Below are 24,732 nucleotides of genomic sequence, written 5' to 3'. Positions count from 1 at the left end.
CAGCAACTGCTTTAGGTATGTGTATTTCCACTTGAACTATTTTGATGTCACTTTCTTGAAATAAGAGCATTTGTATGCATTCCACCTGGTAAGAAGTGTTTTAAAATATTGTTAATCTCAATATCACCTTATCAAAATTAACCCAATTTATTGGAGACGTTACTGGGCCCGCTCGAGCAAATCGACGATCAACGGGAGGGCCTTTACCTTTACCTTTACCTATTTTGGACTACATTTAGATTTAAAAAAGTTGAAGAATACTTTGGTCTGCATCTATTTAGTGGAGAATAAATAATCCACACCTAAATTTTCTAGTAATAAATACTAATATATTTTCCAGACCTAGTGTCAAGAGAAATAAATGCTTATTGAGTAAATACACGAGTGACCAATGCATCACTTAGCACCCGTGGTTTAAAAAAATAATTTTTCACTTCAAATTATATCACTGCTATAATGATAGCCTATCAAATGATGGGATGGTTATTTAAAAATCATTGAACTTTTTATACTCTTATGGTACCCTTTGTAATACCTCGTAAAACACAAGGTATTATAAGATAATTATTGAATCAATGAAATGCTTTACCGCAATATAATAAATATTAATGATTGAAATGGTTTACTTGGGTCATTTTCCTTCTCTGTTAGCAAAATAATATATTTTTTTTAAATCTGGTTCCAATTCCAATCTCATAAAAAATATTTAGGATCGTGCCTATGTTTAGAGATTGAGGTTTTGTTCCAAACCTACAAGAGATCCTAGTTATCTGATCTGTTTCCCCTTAATATGACCTATAACAACAGGAATCATGTCTCACTGTTGTGAAGAACACAATGACTCTCAATTTCTAAATAATTGTTTATTGAGGAGAAATGAATTCAACTCCACCTGTCAAAACTAGAATAATGTCCTGGATTTTATAATATACTCATTCTTGAGATGTATATTTGAATGTCATAACATTCATTTAGGACATTATCTTTTGTCAATATTATGTGGAAAACTTGTGTTATTAGTTTCTTTTCTCCAAATAGACTAAAGAAAGACTACTAATGTCTTTCCTGTCCCTCATTATAGTAAGAGACATTAAGAAGTCACCTAATATTTCTGTATATCACATTTATAAGGATGAATGAGGGGCTGGAGCAATAGCGCAGCGGGTAGGGCATTTGCCTTGCATACAACCAACCCAGATTCAATTACCAGCATCCCATATGGTTCCCAAAACACCGCCAGGAGTAACTCCTGAGTGCAGAGCCAGGAGGAACCCCTGAGAAACACCGGGTGTGACCCAAAAAGAAAAAAAAAAGAAAAAAGAAAAAGAAAAAAAGAGATGAATTTGATGTCATTTTCCTTATCTTGTTATGTGAAGATTATAAATGATAATGTTGTAGAGATTAGCTTTTGGCTATACAGTGCCACTTACAGAGGTATAGACATTATTTTAAAAAGAAGGAAGATACAAGATTACAGTACCACCAATTTAGAAGCCAGGTGTTCAATTTTGTTTTGATGTAAGTTATATGCATACATATATTCACACACACACAGCTACAACTGCAACAAAAATGCTTGTTTAATGGTGGAAATAGGAATAACTTTACTGAATAAATATTTAAGAATAAATGCCACATTAAAATAGTTAATTGCCTCCATTGGCATTTGATGTAGCACTACCGTACTTTTTATAGTAATTATATCTGCTCTTTATTTAGTGTCAAATTGACACTAGGTATTGGGTTAAAGTGTTTACACCATTATGTAGTTTATGCACCATATCAATATGTATATGGATACTACATTATTCATTTTACATAATAATAAACTAAACTTCAAAAGAATTAGAAAAGTGCCCCAAGGTCACTGACTATGAATCGAACTTGCATTCTCCTCTGTCTTTGCTTACCAATTCAAGTTCCATTCACTTTAAATTTGCATTAATTAAAGGATAGCATATGTTACAATTTTTAGGGGGAAAAGTTCAAACAAATTCTGTTCTTTGTGAAATTTTAGGGTACTTTGACCAGACCATAAAGTGATTTTATTTTTAAAAAAAGTCTGGAATGATTTTTAAAAAATGAGAAACTTTATATATTTTGGCTTTATCCAGTGTATTCAGTGATTCAGGGCCCTGTTTACTCCCCAAAGTGCTCAGCTGACCATGTGGATCAAAACTATGACTCCAGCATACAAACACTCAAGGCCTGCTAGTTATCAATCCTACTCAGAAGGTTTCATTCTTTAAATTAAGGCCTTCATCAGGTAATAATTAGTATTCTGCAATATTGGTTACTGAGAGTTTAAATGAGATTAATGACCTTGATTTTTACTCATTGGTAACCACAGTTCATTTAAAGAGTACCTTGAGTGCTCTTACTGTTTGCAATCAATTATCATGTGATAAAACACTGTGAAGGCAAAGGGATGCATTTAACTAAGAAGCAGAAGATATCCCTCAGAGAAATTACCTACAACCTAGCTTTTTGGGAAGAAACTAGCATATAAGAAAGCCAAGAGTCAGATCAATCTTAGAATATATTAGCAATACTTATAAGTACTGAAACTAAATCAAAATTTCTTCAAAGGATTAAGTTTCACAGTCTTTAACTCAGTCTGACCTGCTTCCCCTCTCATGCCAATTAGAGTTCAAAGGCAAGATCTCTACAGTTCATTTGCAGATTCATTGAACCTTGGGCACAAGTGATAAGTCCCTAATAACTCATGAAGATAACTATATTTATCTCAAAATTAACCAATTTGCACACTGAAGTTAAATGATTTGCCTAAAGACAATTCATTGGAATGTGGGATAAACTTCCATAACTCCCTTTCACATTTCATATTACTGACCTCTTTTCCCAGTTTAAGATTATCATAAATACATGTCAAATAAAGATTATAGAAGAGATTTTGACACTGACCATCTTCACATTTAGAGATGGGAACAAAATGAAAAAACATAAATCTAAAATCTTCTTTTGATACACTAATAATAAACAAATAGTGCCTAAAACAACTTGGGTAGCACAGATAACTGAATTATGAGGAGGGAGTCTCTTCTTTTATTGAGGCTCTGCAAACTGACATTTTTGAAAATTGTTTTATTTAGTGGATCCAGAAACATGGAAAGTAAACTAACATGACATTAAAAACCAGACATTTGGGTCAATTGGTGTCTAAATTAAATTCATTGTCTAGAGTTGATTTTAGTGAACACACATATACAACACACACACATACACCCATACCCTTTATGCTAATGAACTTTTTTGAGATGACATACGACAATGACAACTACCTTTAGTCATGAAGAAACAAAACTCTTCAAGCTTTCAAGAATAAAGAAATTCTGAGAATTAAGAAATTTTAAAATAATTTCTAGCCACACTCAGTGTTATTCAGGAGTTCTGCATTCAGGAATTTCTTGGCACTACTTAGGAGACCATATGGGATGCTAAGGATCAAACCCAGGTCAGCCATATGTGAGGCAGATGCCCTATCCACTATACTATCTTTCTGGTCCCCCAGTAAGTATGGATAAATGCTTTCAAAGACAATACAAGTTTTAAGGTGACATTCAAAATGTCCTATTAAATAGTCATTACTTTAATACATGAACCTTATTTTTGGAACATTGTGATTAACTTCATTGATGAGATATAAGTAACAAAAATATGCTAAAATTTTTATTGATATGAAAATGGAATGTAAATATTCCACACAGTAATTAATATTCTTTTTTTCCATTTTGATATAAGCTATTTTAACAATCTGTGTTTTCCTGGGTAATAAAACAGCATTTTAACATTTTTGTAGCAAAGATGTAAGTATAACAGTGCACTTACACAAATAACTTACTTTTAGTATTAAATTTCATTGTAATTTTGCTGCATCCAAATATTTCTTAGATAACCCAAATTACACAAAACTTTGGGGAAAGAAATTAGCATAATTAAAATAATTCAATTTTTGGTAATTATAATTCACACTTAAACCTAGATTAAATATTCCAAACTATAATTATGTTCAAATTTGCATCATGAAAATTATCCCCATTTTGCTCATGGCATCTTAAATATCTAATAAGGGATCTTAAACTCTTAAGTTTGAGTCAAGAGGCCTTATTTTCATAGCCGTTGGGAAGAAGAGAGTTATTATGCACTAAGCATAGTTATTCAGTCTCTTGGGAAAGGAGCGATGGGTCCATTATTTTTTCCACTACAAGATGTGTAGGGTTTTACTGTTAGATTTAGCTATCTCTAAGATACATTGTCATTAATAAATGTTCAGTACTACACCACAACGGATGGCTAAGATTAATGTTTTATGTGGAAGAGACATCCTCAGCAAAGCAGGTCATAGCTAGAATAAATGTAATGAAAATCAAAGAAAATACTACAGTATTTAAGATCTAGGCACTTGAGGGTCAGGGAGATAGTTCAGATGACTGGTATGCTCAAAATATGTTATTTCCAGTACCACACGGGAGCCCTGGCACCACTGATAAGTTTTGAGTATCACTAGGGAATGGCCCCCAGGGCTTCCTGAGCATTGCTTGGGAGATACTTAGCCCCCACCCCCAACCCAAAAAACGGAGTCCTTTTGAAAATAACAGTCCTCGGCTCTCAATCTTTAAAAGATTAAAGACACAAGACAAGCTGAAGGCAATGCTAACTCTCCTTTCAGCCCTGTGAATCTCTCACTGATTCTTAAGAAATCTATGACTGAACTTTCATTATATTTACTTGGGATGCAAATGGAAAACACCCAGAAAATACGATTCAGAATAAGCTGTCTATTTATCTAACCTTTTTCCTATTTGATTTCATTAAATTACCCAGCTGATGTGATTAAACCTGCAAGGTGGTTTATTTATTTTCATTTTCTGTATAGTAGTAGGTGGCGATAATCTGGGAATATATTGGTCAAGAAATAGATGAATCTAGATGTGCAGAGCTAGCACATTGCCAAAGCATCTGATTCTTACCAAAAGAACCTCATAAATTTCTCTCTAGTTGAGTAAAATATTCACATTAATACTGGAATAAAGCAGAAGAACCCTGGCTGACATCCCATCTGTTCTTATGAATTAAATTTAGAAATCATATGTAATATAGACATTTCTGTCTGAATATCATAAAACCCTGACACATCCAGGCTTTCATTAGAAAGCTCCACGATGTGACTTGAATAACAATCTGTCTTAGCTAATTAGTATTTTCAGTTTAGCATATTCACTTCCAGACATATTGCTGTTTGCACATGGTAATTTAGGTAAACAGATACCATCCACAGCTGCATCAATTAACACTGCTAATCAAAACTGAATTCAGGTAATTAGGCACATTTATGCAAAAAAATGTGTAATTTTGTAGAAAAACTAGATTCTTCAGTAATACGTCAATAAGTAAAAATCTCCTTTTGCTTGTGAAGATGAAGAATGAAGGGAGAGAAATCATCATTAATATATACATCATGCAGACAGAGTAAAAATTCCTAAATTAAATCTCAAACTGTAATTGGTCTGTATTTTCAGAAATTGGATCATATTTTTCATAAATGTTTTCCTCAATGTTTCCACATAGTGTAGTTGATTCACATCTGCCTAAGGGTTTAATCATCATCACGCAGGACTCAAATGGTTAATGAATTCTCAAGTATTATATAATTAGAAGAGATGTTGGTCAAATGCACCCTTCCATCATGCCTAGCATCTTTGAGGGAAGATGCTCTTCTATATCTTATTTTATTACAAACTTTAATTTTCTCTGCTGAAGTATAAACTGATTTGTAGTTAGAGTTAGAGCAGTATTCCCTATTTTCCTATCTACACTCCTAAGTTTCTCCAACTCAATGCAGTGCCCCTTAGTTGAGTTTTTATTAATTTTCAAGATGATTATTAGGAATTATTTTTCAACAAATATAAAACTGATCTATGCATTTTTACTCAATATATTAAACAGTTCAGAAAACCCTGTTTAGCTCTTGGTAAATAATAAGTGACCAACTCGTGATTGAATGATTAAAAGTGGAGGAGATAAAACCATTTAAAATTAAAACCTAAAAGAATAGGCTAATTCTCTGTACAAAGCACACTTCGACTCTGCAACTTTGTTAACCATGTTAGGCTAATTTTAAAGAACATTCTATCTATTTATCTAATTAGCTATCTAGTGAATATTTATTTTGCCTACTCTTACCTACTCCTTTCCCCTTTAGATTTTAAAGTCTTCATTTATTTCTTAGTACAAGTGCAAGTTCTTTCAAAGTAAGATTGAGTACAACGTCTCTAAATTTATTTTGTGGAAGCATAATAGTCACTTTCAATTTGCAAACATGCTTTCATTATTTATCACGTATCAGTCACTCTTCTATGTCCTGTGGATAGATACTGAAATAGATGTAGACCTAGCACACTTCTCTGAACCATACTCAGAGAGCTTACAGACCTAAAAAACCAGCTTTCCAATGATAAACCAAGCATTCAAGTACAAATCTAGTTATCAATTCCAAATCTTTGAAACCTCGTAGGCTAATTTTGCAGTTTACTTAACCAATGCTAACGTTTTGTTTTAATAAATTGAGAAAGGATAACAAATTGCTTGCCAGGTAAGATAATGTTTTTTTCCCCTCATATTGTAGTTATCCCATTTAAATTGTGCTTTTATTTTTATATACTTATCAAAAATATTTTCTCCACATATTCTTTTTTTTTATTTTGTGCCACACCCACTGGTGCTCAGAACTTATTCCTACTCTATATTCACGGCTTACTCCTGGCAAGGCTCAGGGGGACCATACAGGGTGTCATGGATCAAACCTGGGTAGGCCTTATGCAAGGTAAATGCCCTGTTCATGACCCCCACCCCACGAAAGTAGATAATGGACCAAACATGATGACCTCTCAGTGTCCATTTTGCAAACAATAATGCCCAAAAGTAGAGAGAGAGAATGGAGGCAGGGGGAGGGTGGAAGAGGGGGTATACCGGGGAGATTGGTGGTGGGGAATATACACTGGTGGAGGGATGGGTGTTTGATCATTGTGTGATTGTAAGCCAAACATGAAAGCTTGTAACTTTCTCACGGTAATTCAATAAAATTAAAAAAAATTTTTTTTGAGAATTCCCTGTAAAACAAAAATCCACCAGACTTTATGCTCTATGCAGTTTCAAGATTAGAACCATGAAACATAGAGGAACATTAATAAAAGCCTTGACAAAGTACTAAACCAATGAAAATGTATGAGCTGGAGAGAAGCACCTCTGTCTTTAAACAGAAAAAAAAAAAGTAAAGTCAAAATTTAAAAGACTCACTTCCTCCCCCCCCCCCCCCGCCTTTTTTTTCTTTATGATGGGGTGAGTGTGAGGAAAGGAGGCGACCAGGTGGTTAGGGTGTAAGTTGGGGGCAGGGACGTGTGGTGCACGGGATTACCTGGGCACCTAGTGGCCAGTTGCAATGCCTGTGACCCATGTGGTGCTGGGACTAGAACCCAGTTGGATGAGGGATGAACATGCCCCTGACCACAGTCCCACTCCTTGTCTCTAATGACAGGCTTTCAATGAACAGGGAAACTAATCTGGGATATGAATATCTGGACAAGACAATTTTGCGGGCTCACAAACTTGCCACTAAAAGAAAGAAGTTTATTCCACCAGTGTGCCCAGAAATAAATCATCTGTTCTCTTTGTTGTTCTGAAAGGGTTGGGCTGTATGTGCAACTTACTCCTGGCTCAGAAATCATTCCCAACGGTGCTTCGGGGAGCAAACACAGTGCTCAACTAGAATGGGGCTAGTTGTAAAACAGCCAGAACTCCTTATTCCCTGTACTATGTTTCTGGCTGGTAGTCTTGGTATTCTAAATCACTTCTTCCACTTCCTGGGAGGAGAATCCGAAAATAATTTTTCCTTCTGAGTTCCTGAATTTTAGAAAATCTCTTTGGAGGTAGTATTTATAATCCACTAAAAATTCTTGTATTTAGTCAATAAATTTTAACAAATATGTGTGAAACAGATATATCGAAAAAAGCTCTACCAAGGAAGGTCTTGAACATGGCGTCCTACTCAGCCTGTGCCCCTCACCAATTTCTTGACATGAGTTATTCAGACTCTTCCTTTAATCCTAATTTCTGGTTCCTAAAAGGTGACTGCAAAGACTCACCTCGTAAAGAGTATCTGGAATGTAGGAAGTGCTCAGTAAAATTCTGTTGAAACTGAATAAAGAATTCCGGTAATATTAATGCAAAAGAAGATTGTTTATTTTATTTTATTTTTTCAGAGTGCAAATGGAGTCCCCTACTACCACAAATCAGGCAGTCGAGATTTCCCCCATTTGGGAAAATCACAGAAGTCAGCACATCCAGAGTGCAATGGATAGATAAGCCTCGCCCTGGGAAAACCACTTTTGTGATCACGCTATATACCCTGCCCAGTAAGTATGCAAAAGGAGTTTTTAATCAAGGTCATCTTAGTAAGGAATTCTCTAGATTCCTAAGAAATTTGTACACAGGGTGTGATGATTTTAAAAGAATACCCTGGAATATATCAAGAGGTCACTATAAATTAGGCAAATTTCAATTTGCTTCTTATTCTCCATCTAATGCTAGAGAAGTAACTCAATTAACTATGGAGTTAACATCGGAGCCTTTATGCCTCCATGTACTTTTATCATTTTACCAAATTATACTAAATAATTGACTTAGCTATTATCAACCAAACTCTTTTATTCTAGAAAGACTGCTTGTTAAGTAGAATGACTTAAAAAATCCCTCCATACAACTTTTTGACTATTGTTGATTTTAAATCCCTGAAAAGTAAGTGCTTGAGTTTGCCGCATGATCTCTCTTTTATAACCCTGCACAATAAAATAGCTCATGCAAGGTTACTCAGAATTTTTGAAGAATCAAATTAGACTGTGGATATATAACTAATAGGCAATGAATAAAAGGACACCACTGGTCACTTTTTAGAAAAAAAAGTAACCACTAAAAACATGTGGGCTATGAACATTTCAAACAGATTCCTTTCCACATGCTAATAGCAAAGAATGGTATTTCACAACTATAAGAGAAAATGTCCAACTTGGGAACAAATGGATTAGAAAGGAACAAACTGGCAGAAACAAAGCAACAAAGAAGTAACAATGTCTTCTAAGCACACTGAAGCAAAACACATGCTTGAAAATATAAATATAATCTCATTTGCTTGCGCTCTTTCACCAATTCTCTTTTCTAAGACAAAATAAATTTCTCTTTGAGTCAGAATTTTTTAGTGCAAAAATTTTCTGATAATTAATAACAATATAGAGAAAGATGCTCAGTAGTTTCACACACAAGCATTTTCTATTTAGGAAATACTGTATTTACAATACATCTTAATACAAAACAACAACAACTTTGTTCTGGTAAGAGGTAAAATGAGAATAATCAACTTAGAGAAAATTGCTGAATTATATCTGAATAATTAATAGTGTTTATTTTAGGGATTTAATTTACTTGTGTTTATTTTCTCAGGAAAATTGTCTATAATCAGAAAACAAGTATTATCATGGAACAACTGAACTTGGTTTTAGTTTGATCCAATGTACCATGGTAAAGCTGATGATCTACATTTTATCAGGAAAGGTACAGAATAATATATTTGTTTAAAATTTATGGTTGACTACTAGTCCCACATATATTAAGAGTTGGGATATCCTTGTAGCAAACAGATCTTAATTAAACATACTATTATTCTATGCTGCAAGGTATTATCCAGATCTCTGGAGAATATCAGAGTCACTTTGGAAGCCGAATAATCATAGTCACTTTATCACAAGTTTTTTTATATTTGACTTTCTTCTTAGGCCCAGAATAGAAGCCTCACTTTCAGAAGCATGTTAAAAGAGTACATGAAAAGCTCATGCAAAATGAACTTTAGCACCTTGGGCTTCTTAATTTTTACACTATAATACATTGGACTTTTCTACCTTGGCAAATTCAGAATTCTTTGATGAATTATTTGATGAAAAGAAAGAGAAATAAATTACACATGGAATGAGGAGAACCTTTATTATCGTTTTAATAGTATGTAAGCACATAAAAGGAAGAAGCATGCACTATGAGGTTGAAACTAAAACTAAAAATATTCACTGACTCAGTAATGAAAAAATTTAATATGATCTGAAATATGGAAACAGCTTCTTTCCAGTCAGCTAAATATGAAACTTTTCACAAAAGATTGCAAAAATTTTAAGAAAAATAAGACTATCCATTTAAGTGACTTCATAGGTATTGAGAGTTTGCTCTTCATATAACATTTTTAAGTTAGCGCAAATACTGAATATAATCACAGACTATCAAATCACTGGGAATAAGATTCCAAACACTGGAAAGAATCAACTTTTATGAAGCGCTTTGCAACTAATCATATCTCCAAACATAGCATTTTCAGGAGACAGCACATATATTAATAGGGGTTTAGTATTCATCTTGGGTGGTTAGCACTGGATTTAACTAAAGATGTCACTGTTATTTATTCTGAAGCTTTTTCTAATATGCCTAGGTTATTTCCTTTGGAAAGCACACATTGTCAGTGTAAGGAGATAGTCTCTAGTCCACTGCTTTTATTGGAGTGGGTGTTTTGATGCTCTGAATGAGAGGAGTGATTCCTGGAACTCTCCCCACATGCTTCCAATTACCTATACATTATCTGTATTCTCTGCCACAAACTGCTGTTGCTAAAGCTGTGAGCCTTCCAAAGCAGCATCCCATTCAGACGTGCAAAAATAAAAATTAAAATAGGACGGTTTTTAAACTATTATTATGTGAATGACATATGACCTGCTCAATGTTTGCATTTAAATTGGCCAGAATAATTCAGTCCTGGCTTTTAATTTCAGAAGGGTTAATCACCCTAACAAAGGTCAATCAAACTTTAATCTTCAATAAAATTGCTACGGCCCCAATCACCTGCAGGACATTTATTATATTCCTATTTCCATGTGAAAGAATGCATTGCTTTCATTATGCCTCACTAATCTTCTAACTCTTTACATTAGCACATTTAACCAAAAAAAAATATTAGTTCCTTTGAAACTCTGACAAGAGTTCATTTCTACACATCTCTGGAGATAATCCTGTTTTAAAAAGAGTGTATCAGCTGTAAACCACTTCTCTGGCCTTTTCTAATCTTCACACACCTCTGATACCCCAACTGAGTTCTTAGAATAGCACATCTCAATTACACAAAATATCATGGAGATTTAGGTTAAAACAACATTACATTATTTTAGGAACTTAATCCCCTCCTCCATTGTCTGTGATTATGCAACTCTTCTACTAATATCTGTACATTATGATTGTTACATACAAAAGTTACTATTTTGAGTAATATACAAACTATACTTGAATAACAGGAGGAAGATCTAAACTTATTTACTTGATAAATATGGATTAAGTACCGATTACATGCCCAGTTCTAGTAAGAGTGTGATGCAAAATGAAATTTTTTAAAAAATCTCATAAGAGTAACTGTTCTAAAATATAATGTAAAAATATATTAAAATAATGGTTGAAACTACCACTTACATATGGTCTTTCTTATCAAAGCCATTAAGTTTAAGTGAAACAAATGGGTTAAATCAAATTTTAACCAAAATTCAACAAAATTAGTTTGTTTTTAAATCTTCACAGTAAAATATTTTCAAATTTGTGATCCTGTAATATGGCTCATTTTTTCAAATCTGAGAACATAAAATTTTCAAATTTTAAAATGATTATATTCTGACAAATCTCCTGTGGTTAGAAATAAAACCATGAGAGAGTTTAAATGGGATTAAATGTGCATTAATCTGTTTCCAAAACTTATTTTATGATGTTCAAAATGCTATTTAAATAAAAGACAAATAATAATGGGTAATGGTAACTTTTTTTTGGCCGTGAAAGAGTGGCCTGGATGACCACAGAGGAAAAGTAAAAACAAAACCCTAAAGTATGTCCCTGATTATACTGCAGATTAATCAATCTTGGCTTTATAGTGGTAGTGTGACACAGCATAAATAAACCAAACTTTGCCTTCTGTATTTTCTTCCTCTCTTTGCACGCAGAAGAAACACACAAGTGACTACACAGAGATGCATGCCCTTCTTCATCAATATTCACGTTCATTAATTAGCAATAAGTGAAGACTATAATTTGGGCAATTCCCTTGAGCCTTAATATTTAATCAAGCAAAGTAAATCAGAATAAAAGAAAATACAGGTACAATTTAAATATTCAGGCTGACATTGAATTCATAAATTCAAGAATTTTTAAATATTTTTTAAAAAACATAATTTTTATATTTGAGTAAAATCAAGATCTCTATTCACCATGCCCCCAATTAAAGCATTTTAAAAAACTAAAATAGGACTGGAACAGATTCTATAAACAAGCATGTTTTCATTTCCAATTCCTATAACTAGATTGATACAATCAAATGAAACAGTAATGACTTTTACATAGTTGATCAAAATAAGTCTAATGCTAAACAATATAAATGTTCAGTTGATCTTTGTTACCAAATAGTTATTCTGACAATGATAAAGTTTGGCTAACAAAACATAGCTTTCTATACCAATTTTAATACATACGAAATTTTAGATTTTGGGGGAAATACTGAAGCTTTCGGAAAGTAAGTTATAAATGCCCAAGAACTATAAAGATTCACATAACAGTATCTTCCTATGAACACGATATCAGTCATAAAACAAAATAGAATTCTCAAACAATTAAACAAAAATATGAACAAGAAAGCTCAGGACGTGGTATTACAAAAGAAACATACCTTTAGCTGAGTAAGTTCACCGTTTCTCATCTTGACTACACAGCTTTGCCTTTCCACCTTAAGCAAAAGTCGACTCTGTGTCCCTTGTGATCTTTGTGACAATGTCATCATATCACTGGAAAATTATTCGATTAAACTTTGCAGACATAGTAGCAACTTTGTTAATTATGATATTAGCCAGCTGGTGAGTACAATCAGTCAACGCTGTAAGAAAACCAGACAAAGACATCTAATCATTGCAACCAGAGCAGATAAATTTTGTTCTTTTCCCATATGTGTCACAGATTCTACCCCTTCTGACCCTCTCCTCAGCCACTGACTGTCAATTTTAGATTCTGCAAGCTCCCAGCTTTCCTTTATCCTTGCCTTAGATCTGAAAACTCCTGGTTATCAGGAAGACACACGTCACCAGCTGTCTCGGGGCAGGAAAGCAATCAGGTGAATACTACTTATTATCTTGCATTGCTTTCCGAGGAGTGACAAGATTGATTTGAGACCAAGAATACATTCAGATCTCAGACATGTACTTCCTGGGGTTTTGAGTTCCAATAGTAGGGTACGTGCAAAGTTGCAATAGGAAGCACTTTGATACCAATGTTAGAAATATAAATTATGATACATTTAATGAGAATTTTTTTAAATCTTACATTGCTCTTATTTTAGATGCCTTTTAATTTTTTTTCACCTCTGTGCTACTTTGGTAATTATTAGGGGTAGATACCCGGAAAAACCTGCTTTATAGCTAAGTAGCCTTAAGTCAATCCATGAAAACAATAATATGACATTATGCAGTTATCTGCAGTCATCCCTTTTCTTCATCAATAAGAATACTATTTAGGTTCCAGGATTTTCCTCACTTACCAGTTCAAGTCATAATTATATGGTATAATTAATTTGGACATCTCAGCTAAAATTAAGTTATATGTCTTTGAATTGAGAGGCAGATATCTTTATAGATTAGTGCAAAGTTTCCCTTCTAAAGCTCAGTCAACAAAAATGCATTTTAAAGTCAATTAAAATCATATAGAATTTTCAATCTATCTATTCATCAGTTGACCTATAGGTAGATACATATGCATAAAGAATCATTAAAATTAAATACATATTACTTAACACATAATACTAATGTTACCACAAGACTATATAACAATATATGCTTTGTTCATTTGGAGGCTGCACTTAGGAATTACTCCTGGCTCGGTGCTCAGAAATCACTTCTGGTGATATTTGGGGGACCACATGCCATGCCAGGATTCAAACCAGGATTGGCTGTGTGCAAAGCAAGCACTTTAACCCCTGTACTTTCTGGATTTACCAATATTTTGGAAGGCAAAACATTTCGTTGATAAGTAAATACATGATCTGCATGATAAGTTATTGAATTGATGTAATAATTATTGAGGATTATTTTCACATATAAATGTTTAAGCATTGGGGCCCGGAGTGATAACACAGCAGGTTGGGCATTTGTCTTGCACATTTTCGACCTGAGTTCTATTCCCAGCATCCCATATGGTCCCCCATGTACCGCCAGGAGTAATTTCTGAGTGCATGAGCCAGGAGTAATCCCTGTGCATCACTGGGTGCGTCCCAAAAAGCACACACAAAAAAATATTTAAGCACTGATATAGTTAAACAGTTTGCACTGGATAATTTAAAAAAGAACAATAGACAATCGAATAAGAGATAGAGTCATATTCCTATAATAGAGATTCCAAAGTCCATGTATTTGAATTATTTAGCTATTTTGAGGAAAGAGAAATGTTATTGCAAAGAATTTCAAATAAATAAAATAGGGAGATGATTTAGGGATCCCCAAAACTACGCAGCAAGATACTTCCATTCTAGGAAGATAAAGGAGTTTCTTAAAACAAGGTGAAAGAAGAAAACATTATTTCAGGAGTTCAAATTTTTCAAAAAGTTTTCAGACATATCTGGAAGCAAAAATTCTTTATCCTTCATTTCTTGTCCTGAACTAATATTAAGGAATGAATCAGATTCCATAAGAGTCAAGAAATAAAGAAGTCAGGATGTTTGAGGATGAGAGTGCATTGAGCACAATGTAAAGGACAAAATCTTCTTAGATGTGATTTCTCTAAAAATACAGATTGAGATGAAGAATGAACGTTTTTGTTGCTCACACCAATCTCTTCAAAGCCCAATTAATCTTCTTCTAAAATTAAATAATGAAACAATATACTACTCTCAGGTCTTATGTCAGTGGTCAAATATTATAAACACATACACTGGGGCTGGGCTGGAGTAATAGGACAGTAGGTAGGGCGTTTGCCTTACATGTGGCTGACCCAGGTTCGATTCTTCCATCCCTCTCAGAGAGCCCAGCAAGCTACCAAGAGTTTCCCGTCCGCACAGCAGAGCCTGGCAATCTACCATGGCGTATTTAATATCCCAAAAACAGTAACAACAAGTCTCACAAGGGAAACATTACTGGTGGCCGATGGAGCAAAACAATGGGAGGACAGTGCTACACTGGGACTAGGGATATGAATCAAAGGATTGAAGAGCCAGTTTTGCATACAGCTTTGCCTTTGTGTGCAAAGGTTCCATTTCTGATAGCACATGATCCTGTGAGCACCAGTAGGCGTGGCCACAAAAGCATAATAAACTTCAATATACATTAATTGAAGTTATATCTTTTTAAAGTGTTAAAAAGGGTCCATATTTAATATAATTTTTTCATTCTTAATACCTCCTATTTACTCCTATAAAAGTAATTCTACAGATAAATTAGTTGAAAAAGTTCTTTACTTTTAATCATATAGTACTTTTTCCAAGAAAATTAAAAAAGAAAAAAAAACTGTGCTGCATACACAAATTTCTCTATTGCAATAGTCTCAGTAAAAGACAATTGGAACAACTGGGTGTACCCACAGAGGAAAAATATTTTTTTTAAATGTGAGAGTTACTTGCATGTTGTCATTATGTGATAACGAGGATGATTGAGAAAACAAATTCCTTTAAACACAAGAATTTCCTCAAAGAAATAAAATCAGAACACAAGGTAATTACATAATTATTAATCGCTATGTACACTTGGACAATATTTGCAAATAGCCAAATCAGGAAATATGTTCTGTCCAATTAGAAAGCACTTTTTTCTTTCACGAAAGTTGGTCTTAACACCATTGCAATTGTTAGTGTCAATAAGAATAAAAGACCATATTTGTAAAATGGAAACAATAATTCCTGCCTGAAAGTTTTTCTATTTAACCAGAAAATGTGTATAAATCCTCTGTATAGTTTCTACCTGACTATAAGCACTAATTATGCCTCAAGTTATAGTCAAAACTCAACAGTAGAGGTTTTCAACCTTTTTATATCTGCAAAGGTCAGTTGAAGCCCATTGTTCTAAGGAATACAATTTTAGAGTCATTCCACCTATGGATTCCCTCTTCATGTTCCAAATGTCAAGCAGTCCATTCTCAAGAATCCTGACCATTCAGAGCTAACAGTTTCTATTGGAGCATAAGAGGCACCATTGAACATCACATAACATACAATGCATAATAAACTGTTAACCTTAAAATTGTATGTGGACTTAGCATATATGTGGAATTACTCCTTCGTAGATGCTGAGTGATTGCTACTGGTGGTGCTTGGGGGAGTACACAGTGTCAGGTGTTAAATCTAGGGCTCCCACACGCAAAGTGTGCAACCCAATCCTTTGACTTATCACCATGACCCCTTTATAAATATGAATAAATACAATACAGTATGAAACTATTGTATTCACACAATATCATATGAAACTTAATACCATATGAAGCTAAAATTCACTTATCAAAAATATGTATTTATAATAGGGTAATCATATCAAAAACAGTAACAAGTCTCAAAATTTGTTGTGAGAGGTCACTGGTGCCTGCTTGAACAAATCATTGAGCAATGGGAGGATGGTGCTACAGTGCTACAATCATAGAAAACCCGAGGCCTTGGTGCTTGTATATAAAGCAACATAAACTTGTAGCGGGAGAAAAAGACAGTTATTAAATAATTTTGTTTGACAGTTAACACTTGGGAGATTTGATAAAGCTCTGACCCCAGATTTGACAAAGCTCTCATCCCATCCACCAGCAGCTTCATCGTCAATTGTTAATTTTAAACTCCATTAATTGGTCACTTGCAGTTTTAGGATTAGAAACACCTTACCACCAGCCTAAAGGAAATGCTATCAATGAAATCATTGTGTGATGTAACACAGCAATATGGCATATACATAGCATAGCACTGTCCAATGTAGCGCTGTCCTCCCATTGTTCGAGCGGGCACCAGTAACGTCCCCATAGTGAGACTTGTTACTGTTTTTGGCATATTGAATACACCACGGTAGCTTGCCAGGCTCTGCCATGCGGGCAGGATACTCTTGATAGCTTGCCAGGCTCTCCGAGAGGGACGAAGGAATTAAACCCAGTCGGCCGCATGCAAGGCAAACATCCTACACGCTGTGCTATTGCTCCAGCCCATATATAGCATAAACTTCAGTGATCATGTAAATCATTTATGAGTATTAATAAAGATGTCTGTGAAGTTCCTCTGGGATAGAGACTGGCACTGCACAGTTTGGGCAAGTTTGGAAGTGCTGATATATGGTGAACACAGAGTATCAAGCTTATATACCACAGTGAGCTTTACAGAGGCTAAGTGCCATGCTTGGTAAATGAACACAATACATATTAAAATGTTTACTCATATATACAACCAAACTATTATGCCTTTTTCCTTCTCTTTCTCATGCTTATCTCACTACAAAGCACTAAAACATTTCCCAGTGCTGAAATAAAATGCAAGTAAGCTGAAAATATAACTCCAATTTCTTCCTTATACTAATTCCTGGTGGATACAGTGGAGAAGTTAAAAAAAAATTGCATCACTCAGAAGAAAAGGTAACACTTATAAAAATTTTAAAGTCAACAGCAAATATTTAACCTTGAGCTATCGTAAAAGAGTGATGATAATTATTACAGCCTTTCTTCTCATAACACAAGTATACCATCAAACTTTATATCCCTTAAGTTTGGCACAACAAGGAAATCCCTTTTCTTTGGTCTGTATGTTTTCTGTGTTACTAAATATCCACATCTGTCTCCAAAATGATTACTTAAGTCTAAAATTTTAATCAATATTAATACAGTACCCTCACTAAGCTGGTACTGCCTAGAACAAAACAATTCTGGAAAGATGTGCTAAGTTTCCATTATTTCTGTTGTTAAGAGCTAGTTCCTCTGTTGCTTAAGGAAGATGGTAAAAACTTCAATTCAATTGAATAAGATATTAAATTCTAAAATCCAACCACCAGTTTACTGGAGGCTATGTGATCCAATACAGCTTTATTTGGTGTTTATTTTCACCAACAAATTCATAGTGAGAAAATACCATGAATATTTCCATGGCAATTAATAGTAAGAAAACATTGTAAAACAAATACCACGCTCAAAGATATATTTTGATTCTTGCATGGCTTCCTTCTTTAACTGCTGATTATGATCTGCTAAGTTGATTCAGACTTAGGATCTTAAAAGTAACATGAACTTTGATAAGTTTTGGAAGCTAAAATTGGTTCTCTGGAAATTTATGAGTACAGAAGATGGTCAACAATGAAAGACACACTGAAATGGTCAGGGATTAAAAGGGTTCAAGGATTCACTAATAATTAATAGTTAGAAAAAAACATCTCTACCAATACATTCAATATGAGTTTTTCTCTACTAGATGTGAAAGTAATGGAAGTCGGATGAATTACTAAATTACTATTATGAAGCAAGATTGACTATGGATCAACATTGGGTAAGCACATGGAAAGATGAAAATAGCAAGAAAAAGAAATGTGCCACACAGCGTGTGAGAAAAGAAACAAATGTCAAATAATTTGAGGAGACTTAAGTGTAGTACACTTGACCTATGAACAAAATAAGTTTAAAACATTTTGTTTACACATATGGGAAAAGGAAGAGGGTCTAACTTCCTTTACTTCTCTCAGCCTATTAAAGAAACAAAAACGAGAAACTTCATGATAATACTTCCATGGTGTTCTTGATGTTCTTTTCTAGCTTGCTTTATTCTAGGAATATAATATGTGACATATTTGAGTATATGCATATAAGTTGAAAAATATGTGTTTAATTTACTTCCTTTTTTATGGATAAGGCTTCCAGACAACTGCAGGCTACGAATAGTTAAGTTTTGGGCAAGCTAAAAGCTATACATGGATTTTCAGTTAAGAAGTATTGATAGGGATAGTTCCCTTAAAACATGAAATTTCCAAAGGTTAACTGTATAACCAAAAGCATATATCTTTAGCTGCTATATCCTTTTTTCCTTTCAATTAAACAATTAATTGATGCATATATACATACATAAACACATACATACACAGAAAACCCATTCCAATTAGTAGCAAGAGAAACAAACTGGGTATAGGTATGTAACACTCTCTTTAGTGAGCCTCAATGTAGTTCTGACTATAGAAGTATTCAGTAACCTTGCATATTTCCTTCCTTAAGTTATTCTCAAATTCCATATGGGAAGTACAAAAATAGTGATAAGAATTTCCCGAGTTCAGAGTTGAGTACTGTGTGTGGGCTTGAGACTTTTGGAAGAAAGTAGATTATTTAAATGATAATATTATGGACTTGTGATCACAGTTCTAATTCCTTGTGTATTTTTATTTCTAAATGTTTCTAAGGAAAATGTATAGTATGACAATTTACTAATAATTAACATATATTACATAGATGTGTAGAAATAAATTATCTGTTTAACAGACTACAAGGTAATATTACAATATTCCTCTTCCCAAAGACCTTCTTATAACCCATTCAAGAGCTTCTGACTCTTACAAAACATCAGAGTTTTGCTTAGCTGAAATAATTCTAAGAGCTTTGACATTATATTATCATCATGAGATTGTAGTATACTTAAAGATAAATGATGATTCAGGGGGAAATAAAAATAAAAAGCAGAAATACAAGTCTCCAAAATGTCAGATTAGAACACCAAAGGTTAGTCAGATAAAAACTTATTTTTCTGGTTCAATTAATCAAAACTTCAGATGCTTTTATGTGGGTAAGCAAACCAAATAAATAATCTCTGCTGTTTCAACTGCTACATCATACAGTTTAATTTTTTCATCAAAATGTTTATTTAAAAGAGATTATGTGACTTTAGCATCTTATAACATAGAATTATTTCTTTATTTGCATTAGTGCTGACGCTAACTGTCTCTTCAACTGAAACTCTCGGCCATCAAAAAGAGATATATTGTTTGGCAGGAACTTTACAATTCCGGGGTAAATTTTTCTTAGTAGGTGGTACACTTTTGCTCCTATTGTCTATTAATAAGATATCATGCTATCAAACAATTTATCATATTTAAAGATACAGAAATATTTTTCTATACAAATCTGAACTTACAAAACTAAACTCCGGATACATTCATGCACAGACTACTCTCCAGCCTGATGGTCTCTTTGCAGTAACATAATTAGCTTGCTTTAAGGAGTCTCGACAACCTCCCCCAAAGTTTGCAGTGAAAGAAAAAAAGTCGAAAATGAAAAGTAGAATTTGAACCTGAGTTTTAATTGGCATCCTTTATTTGTTTGTATAATGATCCATTTGTTTTCAGAGCACCAGCTAGAACTGGAGTTTGGAAGACTATGCGTTAAGAGGAAAGATGAAACAGATGCAATACACGGTTAAGATCAAAGAGCCCCATCAATTCATTCGGAGAGTCAAAATCCAGCTGAGCCTCAGAGCCCTGTCTGCATAATAAGAAAGGTTGACTAAAACATAAGGATTAAACAGATGAGCTGTCTCCTGCGGAGGCGTGGGAGGGAAGCCCCACAGAGACACTTGTAAAGACGCTCTGGAAGCTCACACCTGCTTCTCCACAGTCAAACCTACAGGAGACCAGCCTGGCCAAAGACATTCCACTAATGCACTAAATTGCTAGTTTTAAGAGAAAAGGACATATATGTACAAACAGCATTTGATTTGTCGAGATGCTTTCAGTTCGGGAAGTGGCAAATCAATAGATCGCCTCCATTTCCCCAAAGTTATTTACCAAGTAGGTTTTTTTTTTTTTTTCAAAATTGGGAGTTAAAAAAAAAGTGCAAAATTTTCCCGAGTTGCAAAACAGGTTAGGAGGATGCCCACCTCATGGTCAATGTTTTCCAAATGAATAACTCAAGGTGTTTTCTTGAGATAATCTTGAATACCATTGGTAAATATACATTTGTTCAAGTTTCTATACTCGGGAAACTTATTTTTGTAAGTCTGAAGTGTATCCCAATTTTTAACAACTCATTGCCAAGTTATATTATAGTTATGCTGAATCATATCATTTGATTCTATAACGCAAGAATACAGCACAAAAATCAAGTACACTTAAGATCCTGTGCTTTTGACAAATGGTACATTTATTCTAATTATCTTACAGCAAGGTATGTTCTAATTACTGATGAGAAATTATTCTGATCATAAACTATTTTAAGAAAACTAAATTAGGGGCCGAGGAGATGGCTCAAAGGGTTGAAGTTTATACTTGTCATATGGGAGCACAGGGTTGTGCCCACCTCCACAAGCATCACTGGGTGTGCCTCCCCACACTCCAACATAAAAAGAAATAAAACTAAATCACTTTTAAAAAGCTAAGCATATAGGTCTTTGACAACGCAGACCTACTGGGGAGAAAAAAATAGTATGGAGTTATAGCAATTTGATTTTAAATTAAAAAAATTTAAAATTTCTGCCTTTGATATGAGTTCATTTTCCCAAGCACTACATTTACGGCGATTTAAATACGTGATTAATTTAGCAAATAAATGGTCAACATTAGCTTTCGTTCTATTCACTAGAACAAGCAATTCAAGCTGAATGGAGAGTATTAGAGGCTCTCAGGAATAGAACAAGTTACAAAATGTCAAGAAGTGGCTTCATGGGGGTTGAAGTGCAGCCTTTGACTTGCCCTTAGCAGTTTAATTAAGATACATTCACTCAGCCGATCAATCAAGAACGAGACATATTTGCAATATGCTTCTGCATAAAGCACCGTGAGGGATGCAAGCAAGATGTACACATGGACCATAAGCAACAGCAAGAAATCCTGGGAGCCAAATGTGTGATGAGGATAAATGCTGAAGAAGTAACCACTGTGAGGTGAAGTCCCAGTCTTAAAATACAGATTTGACTAAGGTACACCAGGAATGAGGTGCGGACAGAAGTAAAGAGTGGGGACTCGGTTTTCCAGGTTCAAAGTAAAGAGACAGAAAAACCTGAAAATCCTGTTTAAGGGACTGATAGTTTCTATTTGGTTCAAGAACCAGAGACATTGGTAGCACTGCACTCTCACTGTCCTTCCATTGTTCATCGATTTGCTGGAGCAGGCACCAGTAATGTCTCCATTGTAAGACTTGTTACCATTTTTAGCATTTCGAATACACCACGGGTAGCTTGCCAGGCTATGGAGAGGGATGAGGAATCAAACTTGGGTCAGCCACGTGCAAGGCAAACGCCCTTCCCACTGTGCTATCACTCTAGCCCAGAGACATGGGTGAGGTGAAAAAATTAAAAGAAGGTGGGTGAACTCCATTCTGGAGTTACCCACAACCCAGCTAGGGAAGTGTAATCTCTTTCCCCCTGTCTCTCTTTTGTTCTCTTTTGCTCTCTTTCTTCTTCCCTCTCTCTCTCTCCCTCCCTCTCTCTCTCCCCTCATTTACCTCCTTCTCATTCTTCCCCTTTTTCCTAAATAAATCCATTTACTTCACTACTTAAAAAAATAGGTCATAAAGATGATCATAAGGAGTGTTTAAAAACACAACAACTGCATGTCCCTGGAGCCCATGTAAGAAATAATTCTGAGAATCACCTATATACCTTTTGAAATCTCCCAGGACACAACTCACTCCAAATATTATAAATCAAGATTTTGGGGGAAAAGAATTGAGAAAAAGGAATTTTGAACAAACACACAATTTCATTATTTTGTAGTTCCTTAGGCAACAGACAAGCTATCATGCATTTAGAGAGACATGAACTGACAGGTATGTTAGAAGGATGTTGGGAGTGGAGGACAGAGAGACAAGTAGGTGCTCAGATAAGAGGAATAAATCTGAAGTTTTTATCAGATTGGTGTATTAATAATCAGCTTAATCTAGATATCTAGATAAACAGCATTTTCATTTATTCCCAAAACACTCATCAGATTCTCCTAGATACAAATTTTAGTTTGTTTCCTTTTCTTTCTTTTTCTTCTTTACTTTTTTTTAATTTTTTTTTTTTTTAGGAGAAGCTGGGGTTAGGCCACAGTGACCATGCTCACAGCTTACTGCTGACTCTGCAGTGAGGAATCAATTCTGGTGGGGCTCAGGGGAGCATGTGGGATGTTAGGGATCCAACCTGGGTCGCTTGTGTGAAAGGCAAGCACCCTACTTGCTGTTCTATCTCTCCAGCCCCTAGTATGTTTTTAAAAATGGCTTTGATGTTCATCCAATTTTAGTAGGATATTACTATTGTCTTTAAATTTTTAAATAATTTTTGAAAATACCACTTTTGAAATGTTATAGAGAAAAAACTATTTCCTTTTAATTATTTAAATTTAATGAAATTGGCCTTTAAGAATAATTCAGGGACATTAATAATGTACTAATTAACTACTTTCATAAAACACTTTAATACTTATCCCGTATGATGGAAGAAGCTATACCATTAGAGTGTAAAGATATTAAACTATATACTCATAATTTTGCAATTTGAGGATAAATTATATAATAAATCTACTTTATCTCTCATGAGGACACTTTCAAAGACCACCCTTATTCGTAATAAGGCTTGGCACTGTTGATATTTATTCCCAGAAAATATAGTAACTTAGTATATCTAGAAAGTTGGAAATGAACACCTTTTTAAACAATTAAGTTTACTATCAAAATTAAATCCAACAGATACTATTTAAATCACTAAGTTATGATCTGAAAAGGCAACGGAGTTTGTTCTATACCAAGATAGATTTTTTAAAAAATTAACCAAAACCAACTTACCCCTTGAACTATGTAATTTTTCACACTTTCATGTCTAATGTGGGGGTGTGCACCGGAACTCTCTCTCTCATTCGGAGAAGACCATGTTTTCTCTTGAGCATGCTATTCTCTCATTGTCTCCCTTCCTCCCCTTCCACAAAATCCTCCAAATAAAATCTGTTTTTACTTAAAAAATTTAACTAAAGACAAATTAGTGCATTTGTTAACATTAGGAAATTCCTTTTAATTTAACATTACAAGTAAAATATCTTCATGAAATTATTAGAAAATTTTATGTAAGTAGTTATGTACTTCTCTGGTTTCATTTTTCAATTTTCAGCAATTAAGTTTAATCAAGTTCTAGTTTTACTTAAATTTTAATCTGAAGAAAGTAGAAAAGTGCTAAATTAAATCATTTTCATACATTTAGTAGAATCAAAGGTACACATGTATCTTTAATGTCTTTATATATAACAGTATAAGTAATAGTTTTACCAGATAAATTCATCACAAAGAAATAAAATGGAAGAAATCTATAGAATTTTACATTGATTAGAAAACTCTACAGCTATAATTTTATTTAAATTACTTTTTTAATGTCCTATTTTACTAAATATATGTATATATTAAATGCTTTAAATATATATTTAAAGTAATAAACTTAACTATGAATATCACAGAGTAAAAGGATGAGCCACCAACATGTAACAACATGTTAGTAATCTCTTATTCAAGGGTTTAGTGGCTCCAGGGTGATGCGACAATCTTCACACATTTTCCTCTAAGGAAAGCTTTTTGGATCATTTTTAATGGATTATTCATAACAAGCAATACAAAATAAATTATTTAGGACCGGCTTTGGGGCAGATTTGGGTGGTGGTGGGAAAATTCAAA

The 24,732-nt window shown here is 34.1% G+C and overlaps 1 long non-coding RNA gene and 1 other non-coding gene across 3 annotated transcripts in view; both read right to left on the bottom strand.

Annotated features, from left to right (window-relative positions):
- The window catches only part of LOC130026502 (uncharacterized), a 60,781-nt gene that overhangs the window by 14,735 nt on the left and 21,314 nt on the right, over window positions 1–24,732 (bottom strand). For both annotated transcript variants that reach the window (XR_008792880.1, XR_008792881.1), the window contains exon 2: window positions 12,806–13,009. This is a non-coding gene — a long non-coding RNA (uncharacterized LOC130026502). The remainder of the gene's footprint in view (window positions 1–12,805; window positions 13,010–24,732) is intronic.
- Window positions 8,276–8,440, bottom strand: LOC130029497 (U1 spliceosomal RNA). Its single transcript, XR_008793364.1, has one exon. It is a non-coding gene; the product is annotated as a U1 spliceosomal RNA (small nuclear RNA).

Source organism: Sorex fumeus, unplaced genomic scaffold, assembly GCF_029834395.1.
Source record: "Sorex fumeus unplaced genomic scaffold, SorFum_2.1 ptg000003l, whole genome shotgun sequence".
Lineage (NCBI taxonomy): Eukaryota > Metazoa > Chordata > Mammalia > Eulipotyphla > Soricidae > Sorex > Sorex fumeus.
This window is presented reverse-complemented; position numbering and strand designations above follow the sequence as displayed.